The sequence below is a fragment of the Mesoplodon bidens genome (assembly GCF_964165515.1).
Source record: "Mesoplodon bidens genome assembly, chromosome: 13".
Taxonomy (NCBI): Eukaryota; Metazoa; Chordata; class Mammalia; order Artiodactyla; family Ziphiidae; genus Mesoplodon; species Mesoplodon bidens.
In genome coordinates, this window is record NC_138169.1 from 50,243,312 (window position 1) to 50,269,858 (window position 26,547).

The 26,547-nt window shown below is 39.2% G+C and overlaps 1 protein-coding gene across 1 annotated transcript in view; it reads left to right on the forward strand.

Moving 5' to 3' along the window:
* Positions 1-26,547, forward strand: part of MAPRE2 (microtubule associated protein RP/EB family member 2) — a 163,424-nt gene that overhangs the window by 19,471 nt on the left and 117,406 nt on the right. Inside the window, exon 2 of the mRNA XM_081251707.1 lies at positions 6,888-6,949. The gene's annotated coding sequence lies outside the window, so the exon portion shown is untranslated. The remainder of the gene's footprint in view (positions 1-6,887; positions 6,950-26,547) is intronic.

Below are 26,547 nucleotides of genomic sequence, written 5' to 3' on the forward strand. Positions count from 1 at the left end.
TTGAAGAGACTGTCTTTTCTCCATTGTATATTTTTGCCTCCTTTATCAAAGATAAGGTGACCATATGTGCGTGGATTTATCTCTGGGCTTTGTATCCTGTTCCATTGATCTATATTTCTGTTTTTGTGCCAGTACCACACTGTCTTGATTACTGTAACTTTGTAGTATAGTCTGAAGTCAGGGAGCCTGATTCCTTCAGCTCCATTTTTCTTTCTCAAGATTGTTTTCACTATTTGGGGTCTTTTGTGTTTCCATACAAATTGTGAAATTTTTTGTTCTAATTTTGTGAAAAATGCCAGTGGTAGTTTGATAGGGATTGCATTGAATCTGTAGATTTCTTTGGGCAATATGGTCATTTTCACAGTGTTGATTCTTCCAATCCAAGAACATGGTATATCTCTCCATCTGTTTGTATCGCCTTTAATTTCTTTCATCAGAGTCTTATAGTTTTCTGCATACAGGTCTTTTGTCTCCTTAGGTAGGTTTATTCCTAGGTATTTTATTCTTTTTGTTGCAGTGGTAAATGGAAGTGTTTCCTTAATTTCTCTTTCAGATTTTTCATCATTGGTGTATAGGAATGCAAGAGATTTCTGTGCATTAATTTTGTATCCTGCTAGATTGGTTAGGGAAAAAACAATTATGAAGAAAATTAGCTTCTGCTCTAGAACTTCACTAGGTTATTTCCCAGGTGAGTGGAATTCAGCATGAATTTCTCCATCAAGGAATCTAGTTACTAAAACAGCCCCCAAACTGTTCGTAAGTGGACTCCTCTGTAAACCAAACCTCACAGCTGGGATCCCACGAGCAGTGTTAGTTGTTGCCAGATCAGCATTCTAGGGACCACATGGCTCAAACAGAAAACTCATGGGCAAAGGCTATGCAAAAATTCCTGCACATTTTAACAAGTTCTGTCCACTTACCAAGACTTCTAACAGACTCTGCTGAAAATGTTAGAATTTGAAAAGATTTCTGCACAAGTTAGACAATGATTATCCATCTTTTGAGGGAGATCTTAGCAATGCTCTTGCCATTGCTGAAGTCTTATTTAGATTTCATATTACCCTTTTACACTTTTAACATATTACTGCGTTCCTTCTTTGGGTGGTCAAAGGAATAACAAACTACAGACAGGACACGTGTAAAGCAGGGTTCCAGTTTTCAGTATGATCTGAGCAGTAAACTCGAACCCTGGACTCTAAGTGAATCTGATGCCATTCTCTGTGCTGCTTTCCTGCTTCATGAACATTCTGCTACATTTCATTATCAGTCATACTTATGAGCAAAGGAGCTGTTCTTCTATTCCAGCTACTCTATTTTCAAGGATATCTGATTTAAAGTGGATAAAAGGATACGTGAAAAATAGTTATCAAAAAGATTTCACAGAAGTACAGTGAATGTGGTATTTCTCATATGTAGTTTGTCTCATGTCATTTTTAAAAATTTCTTTTATACATTAACACTAAGACTATTCTAGAATAGAAAGGTCAATCTGTCTACTTCTATAGGTAGTAGCAGATGGATCAAGGAGTATTCTAGAAGAGAGGGTTAGGCCCAGATTGTATGAAAAGAACTGAATTTTTATTTAATTATAAAATCATCTCTTGGGATTCTCTTTTATTTTTATAGAAGCCCAAATCACATGACCATAAGAAGTTTATAACATCATTACCATTCTTAATATATCCCACCAAAATCCCTTTATCAGACAGCTACAATTTTTCAAAAGCCCTTTTATATACAATATGGGTCATTTGAAGTCTGCCTTTCTTAAGTCAAGGAATGCATTGTACCGTATCCAATACCCACGATTCGGTGCAGTTTGACATTTTCTTGCCAGATAACCTCATTTGGGTCTGCTTTCCCTGGTGTGTGCTCAGCTGTTTGCTTCCCGGCAGTCATGCCTCTGGTCCCCTGAGGGAGTTGAACTGGGCAGGCTCTTGGCCACCCTCCGGTGCCTCTGGGAAGGCCCTGGGCCCAACTGGAGACCCCTAATTGAGGCAGTGGTTGGTGGAGGGCACTCTGGAAGGCTGACAGCAAGTAGGATCTGTCTAAGGAGTCATCCTCTGTGACCTTCTGCTCACAAGCTGCTTACAAGCTGCTTTATTCCTAGAAAGCTGTGGGCCTCCCACACTAAAGACTGTGATCTACAACTGGAGCGCTTCAGTATCTCCAAGCTGCTACGGGGAGTTTGGACTTCAAGATACAGCTCATTCTGAAGATCCAAAGATAGCTGAGTCAACTCCTGGGAGGAAAACCTAGGTTCAGATCCCAGCAGCGTTCTCTTCTCCGAAAAGCTAGGAGCAGCTGGCAGGAGGCTGTAATTCCTGGCTCTTTGCAAGGAGAATGCTTTAACCTTGCATTGAGCAGATGCCTCATTGGCTAGATACGTAGCATTGAAAAAAGAACTCTTCCTTTCAATGGTATGGCATGATTGGCAATATTTTTACAACTCTGTTTTCATTCTGATGTATCCGTTATGTGCCTGCGGCTTTATGGCCAGACAAAGAAGCAGCCTTTGGGGGCGATTTTGGAGCTAGGACAGAGGTTCTGCTGTGCCCCACACATGGGATGCCAGAATTCTGAGTTTGTTCAAAGAAAGAGGATTTGAAATTTCCAGAGGTTGAGGGAAAACAAAATGTGCTTTGTTAAAAGAGTCCAACCATGTCATGACTCTTATCCTAACAAAGCTATTTGGTCTTTTCAAGGAAAACAAATCCAACGGACAGGCCAGGGGAAGGCAGCTGGCTTATGGCTGTTCATTTCTGAGGGCTGCCTAGTGCTCAAGATGGGAAAAGTCAATGGGATCTCTCCTAAGGTGAAGGGAAAGTCCGCCAGCTCCTCTTCATGGGGGGATTACAGTTAGAGCCTTATTTAGTGTGTGGCCCAAGTTAGAATAGAGAACACCTGCCTTGTCATCAACGAACCACAAAGGATGAAATTCTATTCCTGTGCCAATAAGATGTGGGAATTTTCAAAATTTATGGAAAGCATGAACTCGAAAGTATAAGAGATGGTTTCCAAAATGCAAAGAGTATCACACTGCCATTTAGAAGTCATTTCTGGTTTTGGGTGTGTGTATTTGTGTCAGTATTTGAATTTTAAGGTTGGGAAGGTAAATGTAGGAGCAAGAGGGCATAACAGCAGAGAAAATTCCAAGACAGGCAAGACTGGACAGCGAATGCTTGGCATGAGTTCTTAATGCTAAAGTTGTGGGTGAGAGATTATTTTTCTCAGATCTGCGCAACATGGAACAAATTCCTGACCCAACTGGCCCACTGCCTTGGGGCTTTTGTTCTTCTCTGAAAAGGTTAAAAAAAAAAAGAAAAAAGAAAAAGAAAGGAGGTATCTTGCTCAATTCTAGTTGCTGTCCAATCTCCTGATTTTTTTTAAGTTAAACTTTTTAATTTGAGACAATTGTACGTTAACATGTAGCCATAAGAAACAATACAGAGAGACCTCTGTACCCTCTGCTCAGTTTCCCCCTTGATGGTAACATCTGGAAGCTCTATGTACAGGGTCACAACCAGGTAATAGACATTGATACATGTTCAAGGTACAGAATGTTTCTGTCACCACAAAGGTACCTAGTGTTGCCCTTTTATAATCACACCCTCTTCCCTCCAGCCCTCACTCCCTCCTCAACCCCTGGCAACCACTAGTCTCTGCTCCCTTTCTGTAGTTTTCTAACTTCAAGAATGTTAGCTAAATGGAATCATACAGTATCTAACCTATGCACTGGCTTTTTTCACTCAGCATAATTCTCTGGAGATTGATCCAGGATTTTGCAGGTATCAGTAGTTCTTTTTTTTTTATTGATTAGTAGCATTCCATTTTATGGATATACTGGTTTGTTTAACCATTAACCTGTGAAAGGACATCAGTGTTGTCTCAATTTTGGCTATTATGAATAAATCTGCTAATAAAGAAAAGGTTTAACTTTTCTGGAAAAATGCCAAGAGTATCATTGGTGGGTTGTATGGTAGTTGCATGTTTCATTTTTTGTTTTGTTTTGTTTGGTCTTTTACAACAATCAAATGTTTTCTAGGGTAGCTGAACCATTTTATATTCTCACAAGCAATATATGAATGGTCTAGTTTCTTCTCATCCTCATCAGAATTTCAGATTGTTACTAGTCCTTATTTTGGTCCTTCTGATAAATATCTAGTGATATCTCATTATGGTTTTATTTTTTTCACTTACCTAATGGCTAATGACATTGAATATCATTTCATCTGCTATCTGTATATCCTCCTCAGTGAAATGTCTGTCAGTGTCTTTTGCCTATTTCCTAATTGTTTGGTTTTTAGCTGAGTTTTGAAGGTTCTTAACTTATTCTAGATACTTGTCCTTTGTCAGATATGTGGTCTGAAAATATTTTCTCCTAATTATACCTTATATTTACACCTGATGGACAACAGTTCTTAATTTTGATGAAGTCCAATTTATCAATTTTTCCCTTGTATGGATTGCGTTTTTTGTTGTCAAAAACTTAAAAACTTAAAACTCTTTGTCAGGCCCTAGATCCCAAAGCTTTTCTCCTGTTTTAATTTTTTCTAAAAGTTTAATAGTTCTGCATTTCACATTTACATAGTGACCTATTTTGAGTTCATCTTTTTTAAAAGTGTGAAACTTAGAGACAATAACTGCTCTGCTTATGCCAGGCAGCACAGAAAAAACTGTTTGCCTTCCCTGACATCCCCACCAGTGGGGGACCCTAGACCTTCACCCTCACAAGGCATTATTGAGCACCTACCACATCCCAGGAGTAGACCAAGAGCTCTCCAGGTGTTTCGAATCAATGTCAGAGGCCTGGCTTTTAACGTGGTGTTGTGTGGACAAAGCAGAGTCTGTCAGACTCAATTAGAACTTGAACTAGAGCTGCATGATATTGGGAAACTGCTCCACTGCCCTGAGCCTTGGTTTTTTCATTTGTAATAAGATGGTTTTGAGTATTAAATTAGATAAAATATGTCAAATGACTTGTGCAGGGGTATTCAATAAATGGTCTCATTCTTCTCCAAACTGATCCATCGCAGCTGTTGAGAATGTTAGCAATGGGCTCTTGTTGTCAGAACAGAAAAGACCAGTTGTATACAGCTGATCCTGAATTTTCTAAGAGCTAATTATCTGGTTTACAGATAAACTAGGAACCTTATACTCTTGCTTCCTAGCTTGGTAGCCAACACTTCACCTAGTAATGTAGCTACTGGTACTAGTTAAATAAAGAGGACAAATGAAAATTTTATTCTGATTCAGTTAAAATATCTCAAAGATAGACTTAGGAAAAGAAACTGACATGGATGGGAACAGATTTTTTTAGTATTATCAACTCATTAAATTATGGGAAAAATGTGAAACACTCATAAAATTAAATTCTGTAAAATATGTGAAGAAATTCTACCTGTTCTATCTGAAGGGAAAAAATTGTCAGCTTATCTGTATCTGAGGTCACTTCTTGAAACCATCCACGTTAAATTTTCTGATTTTTATACAAGCCAAATTCTATGAATTACTTTTGAACTCCCTTATTGAATGGTATAACATTGAAAATTCAGCTATCACCTTTGTTTATTCTCTCAGCACTTACATTTTGTTATTTGCATTTATTTCCTTTTACCATCTCCTCTTTCCCTTATTTAAAAAAAAAATATATATATATATAATGCCTCCCTCTTCCCTTTCTTAAAATCTTTCTCCAAGTGGCATCTCCAGAACTATGTCTGGGATTAATCACATTGTGTTGGATCTGCCACAAATACTTTATTTTTATACAATTGATGTTAAACTCAACAAGCACCAAAGGCATTTCTGAAATGGCCATATACAGAAAACACAGAAGAGCAATGTGCAGTGTGAGGGCTTAGGTGGCAGGTGGAGAGGGGTCATTTCTAGTCTGTTTCTTGGGTGTGGTGGGAAGACCACTAAGGCTCACACACATCTGCATCTTGGGTCCTTTTTAGGAGCAACTGCTTGAGCCACAAGCAGCCTCCCCAGTTACCATCCACCCCACCCCCAACCTGGGCCCCTCAAAACCCACAGCTCACACACATGTCTCAACCTCTTGAATTGGATCTGTCCTTCATCAATTTATTGTCTTATCATTTAGTCAGAGCATATTTTGAAGATAAATAGCAAATTCATATAAAGAAAGTAAATAATTCCTTGAAGGTGTATATATTTTGAAGTTTGATCCTGGCAATGCTTGTCCTGTTAAAATTAAGCACATCATTTTAAAAATACTTATTTATTTATTTATTTGGTTGTGCCGGGTCTTAGTTGCGGCATGCAGGCTCCTTAGTTGCGGTACGTGGGCTCCTTAGTTGAAGCATGCATGTGGGATCAAGTTCCCTGACCAGGCATCAAACCTGGGCCCCCCGCCTTGGGAGCACGGAGTCTTAGCCACTGTGCCACCAGGGAAGTCCCTAAACACATCTTTTAACTAGAAGAATAAGCTGGTTTTGATACTAGATATAAAGTCTGCAGAGTAACCCAAGTTTGGGGAAGTCAATACTTTAATTGACGTTGGCATTTGATACCTCACTGGGGGCATTGGTTCCTTGGGTTATCTGCTAACACATGATTCTCATCACATGAGGCTATGGAGGGGAGGGTAAAAAAAATTCTCTTCATAGGACTGACATTATCTAAATACTCTCAAACTATGATTAATCAACACAAGAACTGATATAATAATGTAGCTGACAAGGCTATTGCTTGGCTGAGTTACTCTCTCATATGATAAAGTCAACTGAATTTGGATGTGTGCTTTTTAATTTTCTCTTCCATTGCTGGCCACACCCAATGAACTAAATAACCCTTTGCTCTGATGTTTTCAGCACAGTAAATGCTTTTTTTCTTTTTTTTTCTTTTCATTTTTACGATCCCAGTATCCTGTTTCTCAGAGGAACATTTCATCTCGACAGCCAGGGAGAGAGCCTGGATGCTCAAGGTAAGATTTCAACATAAATTATGTTGCATGACTCCCTGTTTACAGATTAAATTGGAGTGTATTATTAATGCCTTTGTAACAAATTTATTTTCAAAATTCCATTATACAGTTAAAGCGAGTATTCGAGTAAACATGCTTCATTAAAACATTGTTTTTCAAACTACATTCCATTTCCCATGTGTACTAAGGGCTAATTAACTGTTATCCGCAATTCCTCTAAAAATGCTCAAGCCAGTTAAAGTTTAACTTTGGAGATCTTACTGGTGAGAAGTCAAGTGAGAGAATTTTAAGATATAGTCAAATGACCTCATGACATTTCTAATTATGAAGAAGGGATTATTTGTTAAAAATCCAGGCAACTGCTCTGTTGACTTTACAGTAGAGGTGGGCGTCTTAAAGGAGATGAAAGCTCAGAAAGCCTCATGTTTTCAGTTTGGGATTTGTGTTTGAGACACAATCATTTGACCTTCTGTTGTTTCCCACTGGTGCTCCATCTAATATTCCAGGAGCTCACTAGAACAAAGGAACAATTAACTGAAATTCCACCAGATGGCAATATTTGGAAAGCCATCCAGTGAGGTTTCAAAGCTTTGAGCTATTTATTGTTCACACAGAGAATAGTCTCACAAAGTGTAAAGTCCTAGATTTCATTAAGGGTGCACTAAACATCTTTTGTTTTACTTTTTGCCCACAGCATCGAAATTTTTACTAGGGGGAAAATAGGTGTGTGGGGGGTATGTGTTGTTTTCTTTTGTTTATCATTCTGGAAGGATAAAATTAGAAACTTCATTCTTCACTAATTCTCCAAACAGTATTGGTGAGTCTTAAAAGCTCAAATCAATAGGTAATATACCATATTTGACTTGGGGTCTCTTTGTGATAAATGCTATGATTGATGGTCATTTTTAAGTGAATTATTTGAGAAGAGAAACTGAAAATTCTTAAGAAGAGTAGAATTTTTAGGAGTTGCCTAGATATTAAACCAAGTGAAATTTACAGGTACAAAATTCTTATTTGTAATGATTTGAAATAATTAAGGTTTATTTAAATAGGATGAGGAACTTTGAACTGGAAGGAACTTTGCCCCTTTTGCTCTAATGAAAGTAGAGATGCTGTATGTACCCTGAGTGGTGCCCAAAGAGCTGCCCTCTTCAACAATCAGAACTGGCCCTAGGACAGAGCTGGGACAGAGGGAAGGAAGTAGAAAGGCATCTGAGGGCAATTGAAACAGGAAGAACCAATAAGAGGAGCCGCCTGAGCTTTCCATGTGCACATAAAAGCAGTCCCTGAACAGAACTCTCGGACCCTGTTCATGGGAATGTAAGTGGCTGCACTATGGAAAACAGTATGAAGGTTCCTCAGAAAACTAAAAACAGAATTACCATATGATCCAGCAATCCCACTCCTGGGCATATTTCCAGACAAAACTATAATTCAAAAAGATACATGACCCCCCTAGGTTCACAGCAGCACTGTTCACAATAGCCAGGACACGGAGACAACCTAAATGTCCATCGTCAGATGAATGGATAAAGAAGATGTAGTACGTCTTATATTTACAAAGGAATACTACTCAGCCATAAAAAGAATGAAATAATGCCATTTGCAGCAACATGGACTAGAGATTATCATACTAAGTGAAGTAAGTCAGAAAGAGAAAGATGAATACCATATGATATCACTTATATGTGGAATCTAAAATATGACACAAATGAACCTATCTATGAAACAGAAACAGACTCATGGATATAGAGAACAGACTTGTGGCTGCCAAGGGGGAAGGGGGTTGGGGGAGGGATGGAGTGGGGGGGTTGGGATTAGCAGATGTAAGCTATTATATACAGAATGGATAAACAAGGTCCTACTATATAACATGAGAAACTATATTCAGTATCCTATGATGGGGCTTCCCTGGTGGCGCAGTGGTTGAGAGTCCGCCTGCCAATGCAGAGGACACGGGTTCGTGCCCCGGTCCAGGAAGATCCCACATGCCGCGGAGTGGCTGGGCCCGTGAGCCATGGCCACTGAGCCTGCGCGTCCGGAGCCTGTGCTCCGCAATGGAAGAGACCACAACAGTAAGAGACCTGCGTACCGTAAAAAGAAAAAAAAAAAATCCTATGATGAACCATAATGCAAAAGAATATTTTTGAAAAAGAATGTGTATATATATATGTATAATTGAATCATTTTGATGTGCAACAGAAATTAACACAACATTGTAAATCAACTATACTTCATTAAAAAAAAAAAAAAAGCAGTCCCTGGACAGGCACTGAGTGCCCTTTGAAACCCACTCGTGTGCCCTAGGAGGGGGCCTATATATCTGGTGTCCAGGACAGTCCTAGTTAACTTCTGTTGTCCTGGAATATCATCTAGTTACCACCCCACTTTCACCCTCAAAATTCTGTTTGGATAATCAGGTGATTGTATAATTTATCTTTCAAGCTGGCATGTTTGAAGAAAAAGTAATAGAAAAAGATGGCCTGATATCTAAATTGGGCATCTGTGTATAAACCTCCTTATATATATGGGGCTATGGGACAAATTCTTTTTCTGTGAAGAGCCACATGGTAAATAGTTTTCTGCCTTGTTGGTCGTACAGTCTCTGTCACAGCTATTCAATTCACTGTAGCGTGAAAACATAATAAACATAAATGAATGGGTTTGGCTGGCTTCCAGTAAAACTTTATTTACAAAAAACAGGCAGCCAGCAGCATTTGGCTGGCAGGGTTTACAGCCTTGTCTGATATAGTAGACAGTAAGGAAATAGGAGGTGGTGGAGAACCAAGAAGACAGCCATCCTTCATTCTTCTCCCTTCTCTTCATATCGCTTTTGGGTTGCAACCTCCTCATTTAACCCTCTCGGAAGCTGGTATTAATAGTTTCCTTGAGTGAGCAATTTTATCATCAGTTGTGTGGTTCCCAAGATTCATTTGCTGGGTCTAACTGCTTGCTTCTCATCCAAATCTGTTCCTGCACCTGCACACCATGCCTGTGCTTTGTACCTCATGACACAGAAGAGCATCCCTACTCAGGTATCACTTGAGTCCTAGTGTCAAATACTGGAGCGATAGCTATTAACAGACATTGTAATTTATGCTTTGGTCCTCACTAAATAACTGTCTATAGGAAATACAGCTACATTAAGGAAACTTTTATGTTGATTCTACCAGAATTTTTATTATAAAAATAATAAATTTAAAGGAAACTTTAGGGGGAAAAAATCGCCCATAAAAATACCACCCCAAAATAACTATTTTTCTTTCTTTTTTTTTTTTTTTTTACATATTTGCTATTCCCTTAAGTATTCCTGTTTTTCTATAGTGGATAACATAGCACGTGTGAATTTTGTGTTTTATTTGATATTAATCACAAACATCTTTCATGAGTCATCAGAACAATCATTAGAATAGTATTATGTTGTATCAATGTGCCATAAAATATCTTCTAATTTTTCACTAAAAAATGCTATACTAAATTTTTTGTAGACTTTCTTATTGTTTTGGTTGGTTTAGTTTAGTTGTTTGTTTTTTCTTTGGTTTTGTTTATTTCCTTAGGACAAAATCCCAGAAGTAAGATTATTATCCAAGGCTATGACCATTTGTATGACTTTTAATCTAGTTTACCACATATATTTTTTTAATTTATTTTATTTTTGGCTGCATTGGGTCTTTGTTGCTGTGCGCAGGCTTTCTCTAGTTGCAGCGAGCGGGGGCTACTCTTCATTGCGGTGTGCGAGCTTCTCATTGCAGTGGCTTCTCTTGTTGCAGAGCATGGGCTCTAGGCACGCGGGCTTCAGTAGTTGTGGCTTGTGGGCTCTAGGGCACAGGCTCAGTAGTTGTGGTGCACAGGCTTAGTTGCTCCGCGGCATGTGGGATCTTTCCAGACCAAGGCTCGAACCTGTGTCCCCTGGCATTGGCAGGTGGATTCCCAACCACCTGGGTATCACCAGGGAAGCCCCCCACATCTTTTCTTAAAAGGTTTGGAGTACTTTACAAGTGTTTGCAGTTTGAGGGTATTAGGCTCACCACAACTTTGTGAGAAGCAGCACTTACTTTATTCAATAATATTTATTGAATGTCTTCTATATGTAAAGAACTGTGCCAATTACTTTGTGTGTGTGTATATGTAAACATATATGTAACAATATATAAATGATGTGCTCCTTCCACAAACATTTATTGAGTGCCTACTATGAACTGTGTATTGTAAGATTTTAATGGTGTGCAGAAGATAGCTTCTGTCTGAGTTTGACCTTACTGGGGAGCTAAGATACCTACGTAAATAGCTGTAATAAAATACACAAGATGAGACACACCATAGGAGAAATACAGTTAAAATATGAAGGCCTTTGGGAGGGGTGAGAGGAGGTAGAGATGGCATCTGAGCCAAACTTTGAAGGTAAATTGGATTGGGATGCTTGGAGGTGGTGAGATTTTCCCATCATTCCATAAGCATGTCTTGATTGCCAACTACATGCCAAGTCCTGTGCTACAAGCTCGGGATATAAAGGGGAACAGACAGAGCTCTTAAAGCTTACTCTCTAGTGGAGTAGACAGCCTTTAAAAAGAAAATTGTAAGTGTGATTGGTGGGATGGCTTATCTAGCAGAGGATACATGGAGGTAGGGATGAAACCAGGGTTTTCTTTGAAGAGGAGCTTTTCCCTGGCTCCTCTTTTGGCACTGTCTTCATCATCAGTTATTGGGTCAGAATCTGTGGGAGATCTGCTTCTGGAAGTTTGAAGGTTACTCTAGTTGTACTGACCAACATTCCAATTAAAATTGGCCTACATTTACAGCTGGTTCCCCCAGTGGGCACATTCACTGAGAATGCACAGAGCCTAAGGCTGGGATCAGCAAGACCTACATCCTGGCCCTCACCAGCTGATGACTGAAGCAAAGCACTAAGAAGTACAGGGTTTCATGGGTATTTTGTTTTCTAACAGCTGGAAGGAACCTCAGTAATAATCTAATCCAACTCACTCATCTGACAGATGCACGTTCTTGTGTGAAGGGAGTTGGGTGACTAGCCTAGTGTCAGACATTTGGTGACAATGCCACGGCACCAGAACCCTGGCTTCTGACTCTCACATGCTCTTGTTCCATATTCACTGCTGTAATTTTTTCTGCCTCATCTATACCACCGAAGTAAAAAGAACTAAAAAGTGTTAGCCTAAGCATTCCTTGTGCCTGTAGAAGCAATATATGTTTTACCCCTCTCGGACCAGAGCAAAAAATAATTTTAAAGTAAATATTTTTAATTTTAAAAGTAATGAATAGTGGTAGAAAGAGAGGGAAACTTGGAACAAATTCCTGCATCAGCCATTTACCTCCCTTAAGTTCTGGGCAAATAACTTGACCTCACTGAGTTTTTACATCTTGAGTTTGTTGTGAGAATAATTGGCAGTAACCATTAAGTATTGGATACATTATGGGCACTCAGCAAATGTTTATTTTCTTTCTCCTTACCTCCTGGAGCTACAGGTTCTTGACAGATTTCCTTTTGTTTATTAATGAGGTGACCTTGTAAGACTCATGTGAATTAAATGATGGAGTGAGAGTACATTCATAAAAGTATCTGGTGCACAGCTTAATGTTCTCATTTCTGAATTTCACTGGACTACAGTTAAGTAGAGATTTAAAGGTTTTTATTCATGGTTCTTTATCCTTTTCTTCAGTAGCTTATTTTATATGGTCTGTGAACATGTTGGTGAGACTTAGAATTCATTCATTTTCTCCATGATTTACTTCAAAATGATTTGTCAAAGAGAGAAAGATGATTAGATGAAGAAAATATGGCTAAATGTTAACTACAGAACATAGCTGGTGGGTATGGTATACGTTATGCTATTATACAATTTTTTCTACTTTTCTGGATGTTTGAAATGTCCCAGGCCAATTTATTTTTGGAGGATTACATATTAAATATGAAGCTTCTACCATGGCCCCATCACCATGCAAGGCTCCGAGGGTATGTTTTGGGCAAGAAAGTCAGGGTCTCAACCCTGATGGAGCTATGGCCCACCATAGCGGACACTAATAAAACAGGCAACTTCCTCTACAAGGTGCTAACGGCTATGGTAGGGGCTCCCGTGACATCCTGTCATCCTCCTAGCAGTGACAGCAAAGCCACGACTGGTGCAGGGAGGCAGACGGGGCTTCCAAGAGGCAGTGACATCTCATCTAAGACCCAAAGAAAAAGGAGGAGCTAGCAGGTTTTGGGGAGAAGGGGACTGCAGGGAATGAGGGATTGTTTGGGCAGAAAGAGTAGCATCTTCAAAGACCTGGAAAGAAGATAAGAGAATCATATGGCATTTTAGCAAAATTGAAAGACATTCAGTAATGAGCTGCAGCATCGAGGTAGTAGTCAGAGGAGGGCTGGATGGACAAGCAGATCAGGAAGGGCCTTGTGAGGCCTGTGAAGAGCTTTGAGTTGTATCCTGAAAGTGATGGTTGAGGTGTTTTAAGTAGAGAAGTAAAACTTCTATCATTTTAATCTTAGGATGGTCACCCTGGCAACTGTATGGAAAGTGATCGGGAGGGGATGAGATTAGAAGTGGAAACACAAAGTGGAGGATGATGATGAGCATCTGGATTAGCTGATGGTGGCAGCTGGGGTAGAGAGAAGTAGGTGGGTTTGAGTATAGTTTAGAAAACAAAATAGACAGCATGGGTAAGGGAGAGGTCAAGGTCTAATTCATTCATTCAACACGTGTATTGAGTGTATTGAGTGCTTGCTATGTGGTAAGCCTATTTCAGTGCTGAGAAGAAAAAGTCAGGTAAGGGCTATAGAGAATACAGGGTGTGTATAGAGGGGACTAATGGAGAGGGGTCTTTCACCAAAGCACTCGTTATCCTTCGGGACCCCCTTCAGGGATGTCAAAGTAAGAAGTAGTCACCTGGCAACCGTGGAGTTCAGTGGGCTTCCCTGGGAGCTCCCCCAATGGCAGTGCTATGGTTTGCAGAGGATGATGCCCAGGTGCCTGATATAAGTACGTGGGAGCTCTAGTGGTATTTACTGAGATAGGAAACACAGGGTTGAGGGAACACTGTGATGGCAAGAGTCAGAAACTCAGTATTAAATATGTTGAGGGTGCCCATGACATCCAAGAGTGTGTATATAGAGATTTGGGATCTGAATCCCAAAAGAGGGAAAAATGAACCACAAGTATAGTTTTGGGAGTCACTAGCATGTAAGCAGTAAGCTGTGAATCTAGGTAAAACTGTCCAAGGAGAACAGAACCTTGAAGATCACCAGTATTTAAGGGGTAGATTATAGCAGCATGATTCACAATAGCCAAAGGCAACCAAGGTGTCCATCGACAGATGAATGGATAAACCAAATATGGTTTATACATACAGTGGAATATTATTCAGCCTTAAAAAGGAAGGTAATTCTGCTACATGCTACAACATGGATGAACCTTGAGGACGTTATGTTACGTGAAACATCAGTCACAAAAAAACAAGTACTGTATGATTCCACTTATATGAGGTACCTAGAGTAGCCAAATCCATAGAGACAGAAAGTAGCATGGTGGTTGACAGGGGCTGGGAGAGGGAGATATGGAGAGTTATTGTTTAATGGGTATAGAGTTCCGGTTTTGTAAGATGAAAAGAATTCTGGAGATGGATGCTAATGATGGTTGCACAACAGTGAAAGTACTTCATACTTCACTGAACTCTACACTTAAGTGGTTAAAATGGTAAGTTCTATGTTATATGTATTTTACTACAGTGAGAGAGAGAGACTGATAATGATTAGCCAGAAACATGGGAAAAAGACCAGCTGTATATGCTCTCATGGAAGCCAAGGGAAAATAGCATTTCAAGACTGAGCAAAAAGCCAAGGATTGATAAACCCAAATGTTCCACAGAGGTTAAGTAAAATAATGACTAAAAGTGCCTATTGGTTTAGCAACCAAAAGGTTGTTAGTGATCTTGATGATGACGATTTTTTCTCTCGTGGTGAAAGTGGAACCCAGCATGGAAGTTGAGGAGTGAGGGGGAAATGGAGGCATGGAAAAGGCAACTTTTTTTTTTAACATCTTTATTGGAGTATAATTGCTTTACAATGGTGTGTTAGTTTCTACTTTATAACAAAGTGAATCAGTTATACATATGTTCCCATATCTCTTCCCTCTTGCGTCTCCCTCCCTCCCACCCTCCCACTGCAGTTCTATTTACAATAGCCAGGACATGGAAGCAACGTAAGTGTCCATCATCAGATGAATGGATAAAGAAGATGTGGCACATATATACAATGGAATATTACTCAGCCATAAAAAGAAACAAAATTGAGATATTTGGAGTGAGGTGGATGGACCTAGAGTCTGTCATACAAAGTGAAGTAAGTCAGAAAGAGAAAAATACCGTATGCCAACACATATATATGGAATCTAAGAAAAAAAAATGTCATGAAGAACCTAGGGGTAAGACGGGAATAAAGACACAGACCTACTAGAGAATGGACTTGAGGATATGGGGAGGGGGGAGGGTAAGCTGAGAGGGCAGCTTTAAATAAGCCCTGAGATATTCGGCTATAAGAATGAGGAGAGGGCTTCCCTGGTGGCGCAGTGGTTGAGAGTCCGCCTGCCGATGCAGGGGACGCGGGTTCGTGCCCCGGTCCGGGAAGATCCCACGTGCCGCGGAGCGGCTGGGCCCGTGGGCCATGGCCGCTGAGCCTGCGCGTCCGGAGCCTGTGCTCCGCAACGGGAGAGGCCACAGCAGTGAGAGGCCCGCGTACCGCAAAAAAAAAAAAAAAAAGAATGAGGAGAGAAAGGGGGACCTGTAAGGAAGAAGAGTCCATTCAAGGTGGAAGAGACTTGATCAGTTCAAATATTGCTGGGAAGGAGCCAGTAGAAGCGGTGTGTTGGGGTCTGGTAGAAGGTTACAGGGCAGGAGGCAACTGGCCAGGATACACCTCTACATTGCAACAAGCAAGAAACAGAATAAGATGACTACCGTGCAGGTAAATGTGTAGGTTTGGGGGCAGGAAACTTAAATTCTTGTCTAATGGCTTCAATTACCCTCTGAAGTCAAGGACAACGATATCTGCTGGGGGAGGGAAGGTGGAAAGGTCAGAGATCTAAAGAAACTGAAAAAGTATTGAAATTGCTGGTTTGTGAATAATGACAGAGTGCTGAGTAGGGAAGCAGAAGGATGGTCTGGAAGCATTGACACCCACTCAGGTGTGGAGGGCATGAATTTATAGTTGTGCTGATCTTCTAGGCAGGGTGCCTCTTTCCCCCCCAAGCAGGGTTCAACAGTTCAAACAAGGCATATATACCTGAGTAGATGAAAACTTTATAAGGGTTCCTTTTTGGGGAAACATGAAATTGATCTCAAGGACAATATGTTTACTTTCAAGTGGGCAAATGCTTTCTTCTTTCTTTTTAAAATGTTGCACGAGCCAAATGAAGGGGTTAACAGCTGTTGATGGTTTGGTTTATGAGTCTGATATTTGTACAGGGATTGTAACTAACTCACGAGGGCCCCCTGTTGACAGAATAGATTGTTGGGTGGCCAGCCTTAACTAACAATTGATTGGTTCAGAATGAAACTTTGAACGGTTTATTGAGTAGTTTGGTGTCACATCTCCCATTCACAAACTTGTACTGCCTGTCATTGGTGGCACCACAGGCAACTATTGCATTGTGTGAAAAAATAAAACTGCCAAACTGCTTGGCAAACCGTTAATAAATTGTATATCCCTATAGGAGATTTCTGCCTTATGCATAGCACCAGGATCTGGTTAAGAAATACTCATTTTTGCTAGCAAAAGTGTCACTTAAATTACTCTGAGGTTGACATATCTTATCACAATTTTCTTTACAAGTGGGTTGTGGTATGTGGAAAGAATGCTATTGATGTCTCATAGGCTGGTGCCTGGAATGCTTGTATATATTGAGGCCCCCTAATCAGGAAATATGTTTCTTCTACCTGGCTTCACTCTCTAAGTTTATTTTTCTGGCCTGAAAGTCATTAAAAAAATCAAAGAATTAATGAACAAAGATGATGGGTATGAAGCCTATGATATTTCTTTTTCCCACTGATAGCCCACAGCTTCAGAGCAGAGTTCTAAATGTTCTGCAGTGATAAAAATGTTCTATCTATACCAACTATTTGGGGAGCCACTAGGCATATGTGCCCATTGAATATTTGAGATGTGGCTATGTGATTAAGGAACATTTTATTATTTTACTTTATTTTAATTCAATGTAAATAGCCACATGTGGCCAGTGGTACTGTATTGGACCGCCCATTTCTAGAAGACAGATTAGACAGTACAGAAATTTTAAATGCAGCATAGAAACAGAGCTAACCCAGGAAACTCACTCTGGTCTTTGATGGCCAAACAAGTCTGGCCTGGCCTCATCCTGCCATCAAGTTTGTTATAGCCTAGGGACGCTGGCCCATGTGAGGGTAAGCATGGGGGAGGGGGCCAGATCTGAAAACAACCTACTGCTAGGGGAGAGTCACCTTCATTTCTACCTGAATTTTGTCTCTGATACCTGAACACTGGAGTCCCGTGTACAAAGAAAAATGTGGGAGAGAGAACAAACTTAATGCCTACTGTGTACAAATACCCGGCTAGCAACTTCACACATTAATGTGTCGGTTATCATATATGTCTGCTGTGAACCTTGTTTCTGCTTTTTTAGAAATGAGAAAATTGAGTTTTCAGAGAGATGACTGGCTTGTTCAAGGCACATAGTAAGTGGTAGAGACAGGATGCGAATCCAAGCAGGTGTGAATCCAAAGTTATTTCCACAAGCAGTACTCACAGACTTTAATTCCGTGTGTGTGTGTGTGTGTGTGTGTGTTTAATCCAATTATCTCGGAAGTTGTACCTGTGTGCCACCTCTCCTCCCTGCCCTCCCTACCCCCTACCACTTCAGTTATGTTGATTGTAGCTTACCCCCCATAGAAATACAACTATTAGTGTCATAGATGTACAGTCATTCGGACTGACTCAAGAAATAAAGACAGATCCCAACAGCTTAGTTACCATCACGGCAAAGTCTCAAGCTTCCTGGTACTTCTATATATTTATGATATATCTTATGAGAGGTAGGTTAGATTATCTACAATCATCTAATCAAACATCTCCCAGAGTTCAAATGCTGCCTGCCTTCTCACATGTCCCTTACTTGTATATTTTCTTCTACTTCTAAGGCATTTCCAAAATTTCCACTATTGAAAATAATGGTGGAAATCATGAAAAGCAAACACCTATGATCCTACCCTAACAAATGCCCCCCTTCATATAATTTGACATAGTTGTAAGCATACCTTGTGCATACTTTAGGACACTGCTTTTTATTTCACTTTGTCATGAGCGGTTTCCATGCTGCCACACATACTCATGATCACAGTGTTAATATCTATACAGTAGTATTTAGAGTTGACTTACCATTATTATTCCAACCTTCCATTGTTTGATGTGCAGAGTCTGTTTAAAAACTAACTTTGGCAGGTTTTAAACTTATAGATCATAATTGGTTGGTTAATACCCCTGGCTGGAAGTCTCCTATCTGTGTGTTTCCACATCCCCTGTGAATAGTTATTATAGTCTGGAATTCCTAATTGGATATTACCTTGGATTTTAAACAAATTTTTCACATATGTAATTTTTAACTTCTAAAACATGATATTCTCAAGAGCAACAGATGATGCATTCTATTTTAATTACCACCCCCTCTCCCAGACATTAGTTACGTAATATATGCTTCTTGAATTCTGTATAGTCTATAAAACTGGCTTGGGATCAGGTTGCCCAGTGACTTGCAGATGACAGATTTTCAGCATCCCTTACCTCAAATATCATTCAGCTTAAAATGCATGCACTGACGTGTTTGTCTCTGTTCTAAAGTTAGTCATGTTTGAGTCTTCAAGAAAGCCTTTCAAATGAATCACAGGTAATCAGGTTGATATCAAACTATATTAGGGAACATGAACAGTCAAGGCTAGAATAAGCCTCAGAGTTCCTCCCTAGAGGACTAAATTCTAGGCCATGAGGATTTTTTATTTTCCAATACTTCATACTTCTGCTTTGGAATACGGTGTTAAACCTTTACTGGACCATGACGTTTCAAACTGCTGAGGTGTTGTTCTGTTATTTTTCAAGGCAATGACTAGGCTATATAATACCTGCCTGCTAGAGTTTCTCTCATGGGATTCTTGTGTCTCTAACTTTACTTTTGCTCTTGGGGAGAGATATGTTTCAGATTTGTGTGAGGTAATGCCACTCACGCTACATTACTTTAGCTTATAAGCTGGATTGAACCATTAGCATCTTTTTCCCGTGCCTGGCTTAGAAACTTTGCTTGGTCTGTCAAAAAATATGAACCGAGTGCTTGGAACATTGTGTAATTACACCATAACAATGCTATACAGGTGTCTTGAAAGAAGATTATCCAACTACTCTTACCACCTGATCAAGAAAACAATGTATAATAAAAATTGCCTAACTCAGGCGCACTATTTTTTAAGTTGCATCTCATCAAAACATTGATATTTTTATTGTAGAGTAAGATATCAAAACATGAAACATTTGCTTTTAAAAGTTAATCACACTTAGGTAAAATTATTTTGGACTTCAGGGTAAAAATATCAATAGTAGATAAAATTTTGGTTGAAAAAACTGACATAGCTGGCTCAAAGAACAATCATTTGTACAAAACTCAAATGTTTTTAAGTAATACAGAATTTTGACCATCTTAGGATGCTCATAAAGACTTCAGAAGAGGCAGACTTTGAGCTGAGCCTAGCTTTGTAAAATATGAGTACATTAAAAAAAAAAAAAAAAGGAAAAAGGACACTGCAGGCAACAGTCAGAAGATACAGGGAACAGAGCATAACCCCTCTCAATGGGGTAAGGGGATGACTGATTCTTTAATGTGATAAATGGAGGATTAAGAAGAAAGACAAGCTGGGCTCTAACTGCACCAATTCCCAAATACCAGACTGTTATTTAAACTTTACATTTTAGATAGTAGGAAATATTGAACATACAAAAGAAAAATTTAAAAAAGAACAGATGAAATCACTCACAGAATTATTATAATCCAGATAAAATAATGCTGAGGATAGAAGAAAACAACAAAAAGATCTAATTACTATCCTTAGACAGTATGAAAAGTATTGCATCTATTAAACTTCACTACCCCCTTTCCAAAAGAAGAGAAGCTATGGCTAAGAAGCAGTTAGAAAACATGAGTTCCTGCAAACTAAAAATCAAGAGAAAGACTTCCTGAATGTAGCTAAAGAGTATTCCAGAGTATAGAGCAAAAGATGAGAAGATGGAAAATGTAAGAAAAGATGTAAGAAAAGTATTAGTGATATGGAAAGATGATCTTGAAGTTCAAGATTAAGAAGAGTCCTTAAAGGAAAAGTAGAGACATTGGAGAGAAAGAAATAAAGACATAAGGATTCAGATTAAGAGAGGCCACTGACCACTGAGTAAAATAAATATAAAAATCCCAAACCTATGTTGGTGAAAGTTTAGGATAAAAGAGATTTAGATCTTCTGGGGTGAAAAGTCAGACAATGAGAGCATTACCCACAGAAGAGTGATCACCTGAATGGCATAAACTTTGATACATAATACTGGAGACTGGGAGACAGTGGAACCATGTGTTCAAAGTTCAGAGGGGGATTGATTTTGAAACCATGGTTCTGTACTCAGCCCAACTAAGAATAAAGTATGAGAACAAATAGACATTTTCAGACATGAAAAGCCTTGAAAACTTCTCTTAGCCTCTCAAAAAACAACTTGAAGATGTAGTCCAGGAAAATACAAGAGAATAAAATAAAGGATAAATTAACATCCAAAAACTTATAGAACTAATGGAAGAGTCCAATTATAAGAAATATCAGGATGCCAGCAGTAATATCAAATCAGTTGATCCAAATTAGATAGTGGGTTCCATGATGAATGTCTTACAGAAAAAAAAGTCATTCTATTATATATATATATCTAGATTTAGAATCTGAGTATTTTTTATCATAAGATGATGGTATATATTTCTTATGCCCCCAAAAAAATTGTTAAAATGTCTAGGAAAAATAAACTATACAGTATAGAAATATAGAGAGATAGATAACACATCTATGTATTTGACATACCTGTTAAAATTCAAATTCAGTATTAAAATGAGATATATTTTGGAACAATTAATGGCCTGTGAAAAAAGATAATTCATTTGACCCTGATGTTTTTGTTATCTTATTATTTTGACTGCAAGATTGCAAGATTTAATGACATATTTATTTCTGTACGGAAGGTAATACCACTTGAATTTGGAGAGAATAAGAAATTACATAATCATAAATGCCATTTATTAGATTTCAAGTTTAGAAGCAACCTATAGTCAAAACAAGGAAGACTTGACTACAGTCATAGAACATAATGTAAATATAAATGATAAAGGAGACATAATGGTAAAACCATGCAAATTAAAAGTGGAAAGTTGAGAAGAAACATATAAAATGAAGAGTTAATAAGTAATATTCCTTGGAATGAGTCAAGAAATTTTAAGGATATTGCTTGAAGTTGTAAAGGTAACCACTGGAACAACTTTAAATATTAACAATAATTGAGAGGAGAAAGTTAATAGAAGTATGCCGAATTTCTTTTATAGTAGAAAATAGATACTATGTTGATAAATCAGGAATAAAACGGCTGAATTTTTAGAGATACAATTGTAACCTCACAAGAGCTAAACATAGTTTAAAAAAACATTAACTACACATTTAATATTATACATTCTGTAGTCCTCCGATGCTTAACGTGTGCATATTACTTTTATAAACTACAAATAACTATTCATATATATAGAATGGATTGGAAGGAACGAGCTTAGCCAGGAAGACTCCCAGAAGCTATCACATTTCTCTGCCTCTCAGCGGACACAGATTTGAAGGAAACAAACCAAACAAACAAAAAACAAAACAAAAACCCAAAACAAACAAACAAAAAAAGTTGAGGCAATTTGAGAAGAATTGATAGCATTTGGTGGTTGTGCAGACATTTGAAAAGGACAGGTTTTTAAAAAAAGGATGAAGCAAAGATATATGATATTTTCACACTTCATGAATACCTTTACAAGGTAATCTACACTGAAGCTACTGACAAAATGATACCCAGGATAATATACTTATTTTTAAACTTATCATTACCTTGCTGTTTCTTACCCAGTGGTATGTCTCCAGGCTAGTTGAAAAGTGAAAATGTAGCATTTTATTAGGTGATATTTATAATATGGTTGAATATTTATCATAATAAGATTATGATAACCCAATTATTTTTATTTAATCATAAATGCCAAATATATTACACTAAAGAACCACTATAGGCTACAGTAAAGAATAATTTAATAACATCATTTTTTGGTCAAAACTTTCATATACACAACCAAGAATTGATGCTTCAGGCTAACTGTGTATACTGTTAGATCAGATCTCTTTCAATGATTTGATTTGTGGCAGAGAGAAAGTGCTCACATTTTATTACATTAGAAGTTCTCAAAGTCCCAGGACTCGGAATATTTGTTGAGTTTTCAATAAGCTTCTGATCTTCCTCTGCTACCATGAGCTGGAATTTTAGCGTCTTCCTGGGCTTGATCCTATTTACTAAACGTTTTTACGTAAATTACAAACTCTTCAGGTCCCTCTTCCTTCATTCACACCCTGACCTCATCCCTCACTCGTGAAATATCCTTTGCAATTATTTGTTGAAAGCTTTTGACTATAAATGCCACTTTTTTTAGACTGCAGTAGAACAAAGCATTTTATACAAAAAAACATATTTTAGTTCTGATAACTACATAACTTGCTTTTCTTCAGCAAATAAAAACAAGAAACTCAAGATTAATAAAATTTACTAAGATCTGGAACAGGATCCAAAAGTTCACTTAACCTCCATTTCCCATTTTGGAAAGAATTATAATCATGTGTAAAATTATGCAGAAAATTTGGCTCTTACATTTGCTTGACTTTCGAAAGGAATCAGGAAAATGTCTTTTCAGTAAATTTAGTATCTTTATACCACAGACAATATTATGGACAGCAGCATCTCTCATCACTATAAGGCACTGTCTTTTGCCAGGTAAAATCAGTGTGAAGAGGCTCTGAGAGTTTGGACAGATTCTTTCTGTTTAGGGTTGTGGTTGGGTTTTTTCCCTCCATGTTGTAAATGGCTAGAGTGATGAATTTAAAGGGTGGAAGTAAATGATTCTTTGGCTTAGAGGAGGGGAAATGGAGAAAATAAAATAAAAGTAATCCAAGTTAGCTATACATTTTAGAACCACATAATTAAGAAACATTGGAGGTTATTCTTAAATCTTCATAGTGAAATCAAGCATCTTGCTTTAACACTAGCAAAGCCATATTTCTTCTCTTGATCTGAATGTGTCCTTTATATAGTATTTGTACAAAGCATGACATAAGCATGGATTTGCAGCTGTTTCGTAACCACTGTGAAGTTTATTGGCTCAGCTCCACAGCACTGTGTCCAAACTTTAGGAACTCTCCTCAAATATTGCAAATGTGGGAGGAGGCCATTTGTGGAATGATTTACTTCACCCTGAGTTGAGTGTTTTGTGTGCAGAATGTGAGGCTGCTGTTTAACAGGTTGTGTCCAAATGTAAGTGACCGGCCAGAGAGCCTTTTTCTTGGACCTGTCATCCAGCCTCAAAACTTACCCTCTGAGGAACTTTGAATGTTCTAACCAGCAGTAGGAAATAGCAACCCTACAATTCTTTATTTCTTCTAAGAAATAATCGCCTTATGAATTTTTAAGCTGATATTTTTATTTGCTGAAAGCAGAGTGATTTGGACTTCAGTGATGTAATCTGATTAGTCAGAACAATTGTGAGGATGAGATGGCAGTAGCTGAATGTTCCTGGCTCTCCCTCCTCGTCCTGGATGGACAGGGACTCTGCGAGGACAGCTCAGATACTATTACATTTACATCGTAATTCATCTGACCAAGTTGATCTCATCTTCTGAGCTCTACGATGAAGCAAGCTGAGTTACTTTAAAGTGGTAGCTTAGAGGTCTCGCAGTCCCACTGAACCTAGTCCAATACTATAATCACATGGAAGAATCTATTTCTACAGGAACATTTGTAAAGGACTCACAATCGGAACGTTTATGTGCTTCTCTCTGCTAATTACATGTAGAGGAAGTCTTTTCTTCTGCTGATACCAGGAGGCAGAACTAGCATTCCTGGTTAAGAGTTAACCAGGTTAAATTCCTCTCTTACCATATGTGGTGGAGGTTACGTTTCTAAGGGTAGTTAGATTGTGTAGGGCCTTAAGCACCAAAAGTAAAACGTGGAATTTTCATCCTGAAAGTGATAGGGAGCCATTGAAGACTTTTGGAAAAGAAGGGAGAAAAGGTAGATGTCATGTCGATATGTCAGAAGCACGGAGAGGAACATCAGGAAGCAAGGACACCCCCCTCCAGAGTCTCTCAAGCCAGGCATAACGTCCACAGTAGGGGTGTCAGAAGTGGGAGAGGAGAGGGAGGGGCATAAATGCCACATTGTGAAATGAACAGGTAAGTGATCGAATCAGAGAGATGGGGAGGAAGGGTGGGGAAAAAGCTGAGGATTCAAAACTGATTGCTGGATTTGAGTCTGTTCAAGCAGGAGATGCGGAAAGAGAGGGAGCCAAGTATAGGGGAGAATCTTCCTCGTTCAATGCGCCGTGAATTGTCCAAACCAAGGGAGCCAACCTAATTTCTGCTTCTGCCTCTGGTCGGCTTCTTCAGTAAGTGAGAGAAGGCGGTGATGACTGTAGACATCACATCACATTTTTACGAGGTACTTCTGGAAACCTGAGTGGAGATTTGATTTTTTGAGTTGCTCTCATGACAACTGTCCATCAGGAAAACTGGCTCGTCAGCACACAGGCCTATTCTTTGCTGCTGACGTTTCTGTCACTACCGCATGGGGTCGGGTGTGTTCTCCCTCCCTCCCCGTAAATATTGGGCAGCTTTGAAGAAAACTCAGTATCACCCGAAACCCTTCACCAACATTTGTCCCCTCCTTTCCCTGTGCTGTGGTGAGTCAGGAACTTGTGTGTGGCTTTGCCATCCCTCAGGGCTCCAGGTATGAAAAAGGACAGGTTCTCTCTATTTGTAAATTCCCAAACCAGCTTGGGGTGTGGCTGGGCATAGGGCAGGATTCCTCTCAGGGATACTCACCAACCTCTACCTCAATTGCCTCCAACTAGTCATGGAGTCCTATGACTGATGACATGAACTTTAGGTTCTGAGTCATTCAAGGGTGTTAAGCCTTTCATCATTGAAAATCAGACTTCTGAGGCTCACTAACGTCTTCAGCTTGTCCTATTTGCCGTGGGATTAAAAGTCTATTTTGAAAATTAGCGCTTCAGCCCTGATTCTTTTCTTCCCTGGAATCCTGCTGTAACAACCCCATGCTGAAGAAATGGAGAGTAAGAAGGTGAAGTAGGGTGTGTGTGGCAGAATGCACTTCCCAAACCTGGCTACCACAGTACATCCACATGTTTCCCTTACAGTGTGATATTGATATTCCTCCCACTGAGCATATCAGTGAAGTCAATATCCCTTCCTCTTGAATCTTTTTTTTTTTTTTTTTTTTTTTTTTTTGCGGTACACGGGCCTCTCACTGTTGTGGCCTCTCCTGTTGCAGAGCACAGGCTCCAGACGTGCAGGCTCAGCAGCCATGGCTCACGGGCCTAGCCGCTCCGCAGCATGTGGGATCTTCCCAGACCGGAGCATGAACCCATGTCCCCTGCATCAGCAGCAGGAGTCGCAACCACTACGCCACCAGGGAAGCCCCCTCTTGAATCTTGATGGACTTCAGTGGTTGCCTTGACCAGCAAAGTATGACAGAAGTTATGGTCTGTGACTTCTAAGACTAGATTCAAAACTTCCATGCCCTTCTGCCCTCTCTTTAGGGATCAGAGTGCTGGAAACCCAGCCACCATGCTGTGAGGGAACCCAGGCCACAAGGAGTGGCCTGTGTAGGTGTTCTGCCAGAGCCCCAGCTGAGGTCCCAACCAAAAGGCAACATCAACCACCAGTTGTGAGACTAAGGAAGCATTAAGATGACTTCAGTAGTCAGCCACCTTCTGATTACAATTGTGTGAGAGATATGTGACAACCACCTAGCTGAGCCCAGTCAGCCTCCAGAATAACAAGAGATAATAAAATGATTGCTGTTACAAATTGGAAAAGAAGAACTAAAACTGTCACTGTTTGCAGATGACATGATACTATACATAGAGAATCCTAAAGATGCCACCAGAAAACTACTAGAGCTAATCAATGAATTTGGTAAAGTTGCAGGATACAAAATTAATGCACAGAAATCTCTTGCATTCCTATACACTAATAACGAAAGATCAGAAAGAGAAATTAAGGAAACAATCCCATTCACCATTGCAACAAAAAGAATAAAATACCTAGGAATAAACCTACCTAAGGAGGTAAAAGACCTGTACTCAGAAAACTATAAGACACTGATGAAAGAAATCAAAGATGACACAGACAGATGGAGAGCTATACCATGTTCTTGGACTGGAAGAATCAATATTGTGAAAATG